The sequence below is a fragment of the Triticum dicoccoides genome, chromosome 7B (genome assembly GCF_002162155.2).
Source record: "Triticum dicoccoides isolate Atlit2015 ecotype Zavitan chromosome 7B, WEW_v2.0, whole genome shotgun sequence".
Taxonomy (NCBI): domain Eukaryota; kingdom Viridiplantae; phylum Streptophyta; class Magnoliopsida; order Poales; family Poaceae; genus Triticum; species Triticum dicoccoides.
The window spans coordinates 480816863-480827902 of NC_041393.1; the positions used below are offsets into that span (position 1 = coordinate 480816863).

Below are 11040 nucleotides of genomic sequence, written 5' to 3' on the forward strand. Positions count from 1 at the left end.
GGGGATCGGCGGGGTTTCGACCCTATCCCGACGGGGGTGGGGATAACCGAACATAGCCTAAGGCCTCATTTGGTAGACATGGGTCGGAGGGGTTTTCCAAGGATTAACCCCGCGAGGCCCAGAATCCTCGCAAAACCCCGTCGGCCCGTTTGGTAGGCGAGGATACATGGGCCAAACCTCCTCGATTCCCCTTCCATCCACTTCCTCCCACGCGGTTCAGAACCCTCGAGGCCCCCCTCGAGGATTTGGCCGCCCGACTCGTAAGACGCCGCCCGACTCGTAAGACGCCGCCGCCCGAGACGCCGCCGCCGACTCCTCCACAAGACGCCGCCGCTGCCCGACGCCTCGACGCTGGCGATCTCGTCCGGCATACTGGACTTCTCCCCTGCGGTAAGTCCTCGCCTCGTCTCCCCTCTCCTCCCCTCGTCGTCTAGGGCTTTCTGTCCGCCCGGCCATGGTTGCTACCTCGTCTCTCCCCGGCGACGCCGTCTCTGAGCTGCCCGTCCAAACTTCCCGTCACCAAGTTCGCCAGGTTCGTCCCCCTCCTGGTGACCACTGTTGATCACGCGGTTGATCAATTTGATGGTCTGATGTGGATGTTGGGAATCGTTGGATGGATGATGATTAGTGCGTAGTCGTGGTTGGTTGCACGAGGATGTTTCTCTGGTGCTGCTTGATCTGTTAATGGAACAATATCTGCTACTTTGAATTTGTGACGAATCATATTAAGCGTAGTTTTGGGGGGAGGCTAACAATATCTGCTACTCTGAACAATATCTGCTTGATCTTTTGTGTGTGTTGTGCTTGATGAATTTGGTCTGATGGTGACATGACAACTAAGTGAGCTGAATATATTTCTTTGTTTGCCACTGATCTTATAACAACTAAGTGAGCTGAACATATAATTGATCTTCTAATCTTGACAAACTGAATATAACAACTGAATTTCTTTCTTTGTCAGTGTATCGTTTCTGTTTAAAAGGCTTTGGTTATTTGACAAACTTAACTGCACGCCCCTACTGTTTTATTAAATGTCATCTATGATCTTCCGGAGAGGCGAGGCGACTCATTTCATCGGAGGTCTAAGCAGCTACGTAGTCAGGCCCCTGGCATACAACAATACCCTGTTCTGATCCTTTCATCAGAGACGGTGATCCAGGAATTATTATACCTTGTTTTGCTATGTCTACGGTTGAGTATGGTGGCCTCATCCTTGTCATATGTCCAGCTTAAGCCCTGTATTCATCCTTGCTTGTTCTTGCAGTAGATGAAATTGGCTCTCATAGCATTAATTACATGCCATTTCTGTGCTTAGGGAACTACTGGTGAATCTTTTGCTACCTATAATCATATTTCATTTATCACCTCTTTTGTCTTCAGGTTGAGACTGTTCCCTGTAACTTCAAGTCTTTTTTCCAAGCTTGAGCCTTCTCATTTTCGAATCTGTGCATACATATATATGGACCCTGGACTGGCGAAGCGTATGCATTCCTGATTCCATTGTTGGCAGAAAAGTTATATCTGACATCTAGTCTATATGGCTCTAGTTTAGTTGGTTCTAGTTTAATTTATGGGAACATTGGTTCTCATTTATGGCAACATTGGTTCTCTACTCTCTGATTATATGTGTCGTCTAGTCTAGTCTGCTAGTACTATCTTCCATGCTCAGATTATATAATACAATATGAAAATTTGTTAAACATCTAAGCAATGAAATTCTGTTTGTAGTTTCTCATTATTTAAGCAAGGAAATTATGGAGCTAGCTTTCTTATGTATCCATCTGTTCATTGTTTTTCCGCATCTAACCCTTGGACCAATTCATCTGTTTATTATAGGGACCTAATCTCGCGGAAGACGGGCGACCATGCTTTGCTGCCACAAGTCTCCTCCACTTTGTGCAGCCCGCAAACATGTCTTGGAGCATTCGCCGATCAAACGTGTGTTTATGTTGTGATGAGCCGTTAACTTTTGTTGACCGAATATCTTGTATTTTTCATTTGAACCGTGGTATGTGGCATGTGTATGTTTTTCATTTGGACCGTGGAATGTATGCATGTACCATTTTCATTAGAACCATTGATAATAGTACTTGTAAGTTGTAACAGAGCATGTTTGTTGTTTTGTGTAATCTAGTTGCACTTTTCCTCCGTGAGCTTTTGAAGTTGTAAAAATTGCATTTTTAATTATAATATAGTGGTTTTGCAAACCTTGTGTATCAATCCCTGTGTACCAAATAGGTGAGGGGTTTGGGGCTTGGGGGTATTTGAGAGGATTGGGTGAAAGGGAGGGATTCACCAAATCCCCTGAAATCCCCTCCCTCCAAAACCTCTCAAATCCACGTCTACCAAATGAGGCCTAAGGAGTTACACCACCAAGGGGCAGTGTCGTGCTAGAAGTGGAGTTGTGCCACGGCCCTGAGGTGCTCCTTCTACTCAGCCCTCGAGGCTACCCTCATATTGGGAGGCACGAAGAATCAAGCGGCGTGGCATCACAGGGGAAGTTGATCGTTGCACTTCCCCCTTGGTACTTGACCGCCATGGAGTCATAGGTGTGCCCCCTTATCTGTGGTGGTGAATGTGCCAAGCCACTTCGTCTGCTTGTGTTCCAGTTGGTTGATCTGCACCCCCCCCACGTATCCCATGGCCATTTCCTCACACCTCAGTACCTCGGGGTGGCGACGGCTGCGACATGTTTGACGGTGAGGGGGCTCGCACCAGAGAACTATAAAATAAGTCAAACATTTTAAAATGATGGAAAAACTCGACATATATTGAGTGCCGAAAATTTAATGAAAGGGAAGTAATCAACATTTCACCAAAATGTTGGCACTCATCTAGTATACCTTAAAATTTGGAAACAAGCACAACTCGATGGCTCGAATATCACAATTCACAATGCACTCATGCAAATAAACATACAAGCCTCGCCTTTGAAAAATCAACACCATTTTACCTTAACCCTAACCTAGAATGCTCGCCTTCAACAACTCGACACATTTTCACCCCTAACGCGAACCTACAAGGCATGCCTACGATGACTGTTGTGGCATAAAAAAGAACCTAAACCCTAGGTTTTCTCTTTTTAGCCTAACACATTCCTCGCCACAATACTAACCTATATGGCACTTAGCAAATTCAACATTTCAACATGGCACATATCAAATTCAAAATGCATAGAACATAGCTAACTAGTGATTATCGTTGTATCTTGTGATGTGAGGTTATATAATAAAAAGAGGGCTCCAGTTTTTACTTTTGCTTTTGTTATTATATGTTCTAGTATTGCCACAAACCTAATAAATACGATGCGGGAGGACATGACTTTGCTGACACTAAGAATTTTAATATGCATGTTGACTTGATGAATAAACTGTACCTGATCTTATATACTAGATTCATAAAACTCAGTACAAAAAGAAAGGATGTGCATATGCAAATATATTGTCTCCAAAATCTTTGGATCAATAACTAATATTAAATTTGCAAAGTCTGATGAACTATCTATTAGGGTTGGTGTTGTAGGGTGGAGACCCTAAGTGGAGATCTTTCACGAATTGGAGGGGGAACCACGAAGAACAAGAGGGGAAGTCACAAGAGGAAAACTCAAGAACAAGCCCAATTACACATCCACTAGACTAGCAGAACATGGATCCAAAAGATACATGAACAACAAAGGGAAAATAGCACAAGGTAAAGTTCATCGCAAATCCCAAAGGAAGATGAGGTCTTGATGATCCTATGACGGGATCCTTCCCTATATGGGGTCTTGATATCCACTAGGGGTCTTATCCTAGGAGGTCTTGATCTCCATGGGAGAGGGTAGATAGGAGCAAATCTCTCAAGATCATATCATGTACTTTGCTAACCCTAACGAATGACCTAGGTACAAAATATATAGGTAGCTAGAGGAGGGGGACGAAGTGGAGGCCCAAACAGGTGGCTTTCGGCCAGCTTCCTGATGGGCCCGTGTGCACGGGGTAAGTGAGGCCCGTGCGCTCGGGGGTCCCGTGGGCACGGTACAAGCCCATGTGCATGGGGTGCTATAGCGATGAGGGCCCGTGCGCACGGGATCTGGAGGCCATGCGCACGGGGGTGCGCGTCTTCACTTCCAATATCTTTCTGGGAGGCCCCTAGGCACGGGGTCGGGGGAGGCTATGCACACGGGGTTGCTTGGGACTTGTTGTTTTGATCTAGGTGAACTCCTCCTTCTTCCTTGTGGCCTTGGGGTCCTTCTCCTTGGCCTCCGGGATGCTCCCTAGCTGCTTGGTGGTGGTCGTACTCGTACCTAATGATGCACAATGTTCCATGATGAGGTAGCAACCAAGTCCAATGGATATTCATGTCAATCTCGAAGAGGAGTGGGTTCACCTTAAGTCCGATAGGTCCACTTGGGACTTGAGGTGCTATGAAGGTGTACATGGATATGACCGTAGAATGCTCCGCATCATACCCCCCCCCCTTGGGAAAGATCCGACCTCGGATCGTAAACCAGATCGCCGTGTACACGGTAGGCATGGATGGACTTGTTGTTGGATGTAGTGTATGTGATGGTGCGATCAAAGCACTCTAATATGTCTCATCGCTCGATGAGGTTCCCTAAGATGTTGGTGTCGTGCAACACGCCTTCACATGACCAAGATAGATCATGACGATATCGCCTTGTGAATCCTTCAAAATGAAAGAACATGTCAAACACTTGGAAAAACCAATGAGTTTAGCGTGAATGCAAAACCTATCATTCGGGTGGTGAGATGCCCAACAAGTCTCTTTATCATGCTTATCATAAGAAAGGACAAGGTAGTGTGATGGCATGGAAGCATATGATGCAAGTACAACCAAATATATTAAGATCAAACAAAGAAGCATGTGTCACAAGTAAAATGTCCAAGTCTCCAAGATCAATAAGCATAGCATGGTTGCACTCACTGCAATGTTTTATGAGAGAGGCAACTAATGGAGACAAGGGACAATGATCTAGACAACGCAAGTGAGAGGCATGAACATACATGCCATCAACCAAATGCAGTGAGCAATTATGTATCATGGGTGATGCAACAAAGCAAGCGATCATAGTAGACAAGTCATGCAAGCTAGTAGTGCAAAGATGCAACATACTAGAGATGATCGTGGTCATCATGTCATGTGTGCAGATAGTTGGCATATGCAATGCGCATGACATATCGCAAGCATGAAAACGAGATATGTGCAAAGTATGCACAATATCATGGGGCACACATAGAACATGGAAATAGCAACAAGGATCTCCAACGAGCATGCAAATGCACATAGTAGTAGTACAATGGTGAATCATATGTGAGTGAAAGCAAGGGTCACAATTGCATAGCAAAATCATGGAAAGAATCATATCATGCAAAGTGAACACGGTAAGTTGGGCATAAGAAGACAAGTGGTATATAATCCATAGCCATGTGAGAGCCAAGTAAAAGTAATGTGTGAAGTCCTTACATGAATGGAATGGTGTGAAGTGTAATCCACGGGATCCCAAACCATCGTTGCTCTCAAAGATCATTTTGTCAACTCATGGGATTGTGAAGTTGACAAGTATTCATGAGTACCCACACAAAACAAAGACAGAGGAAAAATTGTGTACGCATGGTATATGTACACATCATCCATTATGATGTGCACGTACATGTGTTGGTTAGCACAAAATATCCAATGCTTAAATAAATGAGTTGCATGATATAGAAACATGTCATCCATCATGAAAGGTTTATTGTTACATATAGCATAATGGAGACTCAAAGTGTGAGATGCATCCCTATGAATGTCTAGAGCATTGTCATGAATGGTATGCATATGGTGCACACAAGGGATGGAATCATGCGAACTACAATCATGTTCATGGCATGGCATATGGGATGAATTGCACACATGTTGAAAAGGTAGCATAGCAATATCATCACAAGAGAAGCAAAATCCAATAACCATCACCTCATCATATATGCCATAAGTGCAAAGGGATTTATTTTTTATGGGGCATGCATAGTTACTATGAAGAGATTGAAATGATGCAATATGGGAGATCTCACTCATAGCATATGACAAATTTAATGGATTGTCAAACATGATGTGACCGATAGAATTTTCACATGATATCCTATGGAGCATAGCATCACAACTAGGCAATTCGACATGCTCATCATCATATTCATCAAAAATAGGTGGCACGTCTAAGCAGGTAGAAGACTTGGTATGTGGTGAATCCATAAGGTGATCGTCATCATGCAAGCAATCATTTTTAAGATAATCCACTAGTGGGACAAGCGAAGAACCATTACCTATGTTACCTTTGGAGCTCAACTCATGTGGTGTAGGTGAGGTGGTAAGGACCGGCTTGTGGTCATCGTCATCATGATGGAACCATGTGGGGGGGGGGTGCATCATAGTCCATCATGGCCATCGTCTTGTCCAAAGGATGACGAGGTCGTCGAGGGTCGGTGTGCCATCATATATGGGACCTAGCACCAAATGAGAAGACACAGCAGAGGTAGAGGTTAAGTCGTTAGAAATCGAAATGGCCTCACATGTCCTATCAACTACCTCACTCTCTTTGTGTGGTGGTGGCTCACTAAATCCCTCAAGGTAGGTACACTCAATGTCACATATGGTGGAGTCACTCAAATCACTCAAGTGTTGGTGGTGGTTGGCTCTTCTCACAGTGGAATTGGGGCAACTCATCATATATGGGGCAAGTTGTGAAGTCACTCTTACTCTCAATATGGTGGCACAAGTCACTCAACTCATCACCATACGCCTCCTTGGTTGAAGGGAAAATCTCATGCTCAACCATCTCATCACTATCGCCATAGATGAAGGCCGAAGATGGCACATCATCACTCTCCTTCGAGACCAAAGAGAAGGTATCATGTGAGGTGTCGTAGCTTGACTCGGAGTATGAGTCCCATTGGGGCGCCATCTTCGTGTTGTTGAAGACGTTTGTGCTCGTCGCCGTGGTCGAAGGGGATGGCCCTTGCTCGACCGTCTTGTCGTCGTGTTGTATGAGGCCCATGTGATGGGGCACCTTGTAGCTCGTCTCCATGACCGAAGGGAATTTCCCATGCTCGGTCGTCTTACTTTAAGGGCTTCCGAAGATGGAAGTGTTGCCCTCACTTGTAGGTGGTCGCCTTCGACTCGATGATGTCGATATAGGCGTACTCGTGGGAAGTAGGCGAAGATGCCGTACGTTCAAAGGCGAAGATGCCTTGATAACCCTTGGCGAAGATTCCGAAGTGGTGGTGGCCGTAGTTCCCTCTTGGTGGTGATGTTGTCGTGCTTGAAGTCGATGACGCTCTTCATCGTCATGCACATGTGGCTTGCGGGTTTCTTGGCGGTCATCTCGAAGATGATGACGGTGTCGTGTGGTGGTTGCATCATGTGGCCGCTCCGAAGATTTGCGAATTGAGCATCTTCTCCTTGAAGATGCCAAAGGAGAAGAAGACTTGTAGTTGTCCAACACATGTCGGATGTCATCCATGTGTGAGTCCAACTTGTCATCGAGGTAGTCCCTTTTCCTTGCTTCGGAGTGTCATATGTCGATGGCGAGTCGCTCGATGCGGTCATGGACCTAAGATGTTGTGCTTTTCCTATCTATCACAAGACTTGAGTAGAGGTGAGTAGGAAACAAGATAAACAATACCAAGATACATTTTCCCAAACTTGAGGATGTATACCGTGTCACTCAATGTGAAATTAAAGAGTAGTGGAATTAGTACCAGACTTGTTCACTCACACCTACAAGTAAAGCTTATCGAGTGGCTTGGTTAGGACAAGTGGCACAAAATTCAAGCAAATGTTAGTCCAAGATATCGAAAATGTTGAGGAAGATTCACAAAATTGTATTGTAAAGCAAATAGATCAATAACTATGGTGACACAAGAAACACACACACACACAAACACACACACACACACACGTAGACATAGACAGAGATAAATAGATGGGATCCGCGCAACCAAGGAATGAACACAAATGTGTTACCACGGAAAAAGCTCTTGTTTGACGGATGCTAGAGAGACAATGGCTCGATTGCTCAAATGGGCAATATACACTTGTGACCAACCTATGAGAGTAAACGTGCCGCCTTCAATCCCAAGTATGCTATGTATGTATGCTCCAAGTGTATGTACTATGCAAAATGGCTCAATGTTATTTCTATTTCTTACAACTCTTTTGTATCTCCTCTTTTGCATAAAAGCTTCTTTTTATTTGACATGCTTGATGCTCGAGCCAAGTATGGTATGAGGCAAGTATGTGAGATATGCACGGGAGAGACTTATGGCACAATGATAATAGCAAGATGGTTGCACACTAAAACTAGCTATGCGGCATAAGCATATCACTAAGGTGCACAAATAGCATGGCCCGACAATTCTCAACTCGCTAGTCTCGATAGGTAAGGTACGCAATAGGCTCGGGGTGATCAATGCAATGGCAAGGAATATGTACAATGATGTTGTCGAGGTTACCTTCCTTGCTTATGGTTAGTATGAAGAAGAGGTGGTCGTTTTCGATGTCAAGGCGGGGGCGATGATGAGTGGCAATGATGTCAAAGTCTAACCGTTCCTAAGTAGCCGAAACACCTTAGGAAACGAAAAAACTGCAGACTCAAAATCTCAAATGTCAAATGGTGGTAGCGGAAATGCGGTGGTGGTTTTGGAGATGGAATGCGTAAGTGGCGGTGGTGGTTGATGAAGAGGCAACCATCCCTAAGTATCTGAAACACCTTAGGAGACTCAAGTCACAACTCAAGCAACCACAAATGCTATATGGATCAAAATGGGTTAGGTTGCGGAAAGCTATGGTGGTTTTGCGGATGATATGGTGGAGGGCCTACGCAAACATGCCAAAATGTTAAAAACTTTATTGAGCCAAATGATGTTGGAACCTAACTAGATGGATGGGGGATGTCAATAGCTACTCAACAAGCTAAAGAACGTCGAAATCGGACTCCGGATGCGAGAGTTATGGCGAAAATGATAAACTGTTGTCGGCTGAGCTGGAGGGGTCCACTACAAAAAAATACATGTTTGTCACAGTAGGTCGCGTTTTTTGTCATGCATGTACATCCATGACGATTTTATGACAAAATCAAGATAGTCATACCTGTGCTGTCATAGAAGTGTTCCATGACATTACCAAAATTATCATCACGGAAGTGTCCACTTCCATGACGATAAATCGTGCGTCACAGAAGTGCTTTCGTCAAGGGTGACCGACATGTGGCATCCACCGTAATGGAGCTATCGGGTCCGGTTTTGGATCCGATAACCCGTTAACAACCGGGACCAATGGGAAATTTCCACGTGTAAAATTCTGATTGGCCGGAGGGAACACCTGTCAGCTCGTCAGTGGGCCAGATGTCGCCCATCCATTGGAGGAGACATGCCTATGATACGTCGACACATGGCTGGGCCCAACAGAGGCCCATATAGGTTAAAAAGGTCGGCCTAGTCAAAGGCATGTAGTACTTACTCAGGTACTAGTGGGCCAGCCCAATAACGACCTACTTAATGAAGGCCCATTTATGGCCCGAAGCCAGATCTGACCTGTTAATTGTTTGCCGAATATTTGGGCCCATTTACGGCCCGAAGCCAGATCTGGCCCATTAATTGTTCGCAAAATATTTAAGCCCAATTATAGCCCAGTGACTTTCGGCCTGTTAGAGGCCCGATGTAGACATGGGCCCATTTCAGCCTGGTGTGACTTTCGGCCTGGGAATGGCCCGTGCTGCCCATAGTCCATATATGGTCCGACGGGACATCGGGCCCACTAACGGCTCGTGATAAAGGTGGCAACAGTTAAGACCAACATGACTTTGGGCCTGTTAAAGGCCTGTCGCATAATTCGGCCCGTCGATGCCTGTACTAAGCTTTTGGCCTCTTAAAGGCCCATGATATTAGTGGGCCAACTAAGGCCCGAGAGATGTTTTGGCCTGGTAACGGCCCATGATATAACTGGGCCCAAAAAGGCCCGGTCTACATTTCAGCCTGCTGAAGGCCCGTCGATGACTAGTGAAAATTGAGGCCCAACATGCATTTCAGCCTGCTAAAGGCCCATGGTTTCATATGGGCCGTAATAGGCCAGTACAATATTCAGCCTGTTAATGGCCCAACGCTACCTGGGCCAAACTAAGCACTGGATCCACAAAAGGCCCAACTAAAATATAGGCCGGTGTAAGTTGTGGGCCTGGCGCAAAGTGTGAAGGCCCCAATCATTCGGGCCCAAGAAATATGCAGGCCGGCCCAATTATAGCCCGCTAAAAACCAGGCCCATTAGAGGCGAATGTTTCGGCCCGGTCGACTACATCTGATTTTTTTCAGATAGCGAATGATGTCAATAACTAGTAGGAATTAAGAACAAACCTACTCTATACAATAAAGAAATCACGGCATAGTAACTAAGAATAAACCTACACTATACAATAAAGGATTTATGGTATATTACATCCACTGGGCATCGAAGTTCGCCACCAGTGATCATAAAGCGCAACGAAGAAGCAGATTACAAAAACTGGGCACCATTGCAACGTAACAAAATAATACTGAACCGAGACCACTTCCAAGACAGTTCAAGAAAGGTTAGCCTTGCGGGGGAACTGCTACACAAGCTGCTGAGCAAGGCTGTGAGACCGGCCTAGCATGTCGGTCATAGCTTCCAGGTGTAGCTGTTTAGCGATGAGGTTCTCATTGGTGTTCTCCGCAATCTTTCTTAGAGATAGGACTTCAAGTCAAAGTTGAGTTGCAGAATGCCTTTCTGCTAGAACTTGGGACTGAAGAAGTCGAACTGACTCAGACAACGAATTCTATGAGCTTGTCTGACTGCTAGTCTCAAGTAACTTGAACACTGCATCAAGACAAGACTTTGGGGTTGTCTCGCTATCTTCAAGATGTTTTGCCTTCTTTGCTGCAATATATGTTGGGTTTGTCTCACAACCTTCAGTAGACTTGTGCATGCCATCAGGCATATCACCCTGAAACAAAGCAGAGAGATGACAGTTTTTGTACGTGTATAAACAAA

The 11040-nt window shown here is 45.2% G+C and overlaps 1 long non-coding RNA gene across 1 annotated transcript; it reads left to right on the forward strand.

Moving 5' to 3' along the window:
* Nucleotides 1-247: 247 nt before the first annotated feature.
* Nucleotides 248-2129, forward strand: LOC119335981. The gene is made up of 2 exons (XR_005162146.1): nt 248-390; nt 1837-2129. It is a non-coding gene; the product is annotated as an uncharacterized LOC119335981 (long non-coding RNA).
* Nucleotides 2130-11040: the final 8911 nt, after the last annotated feature.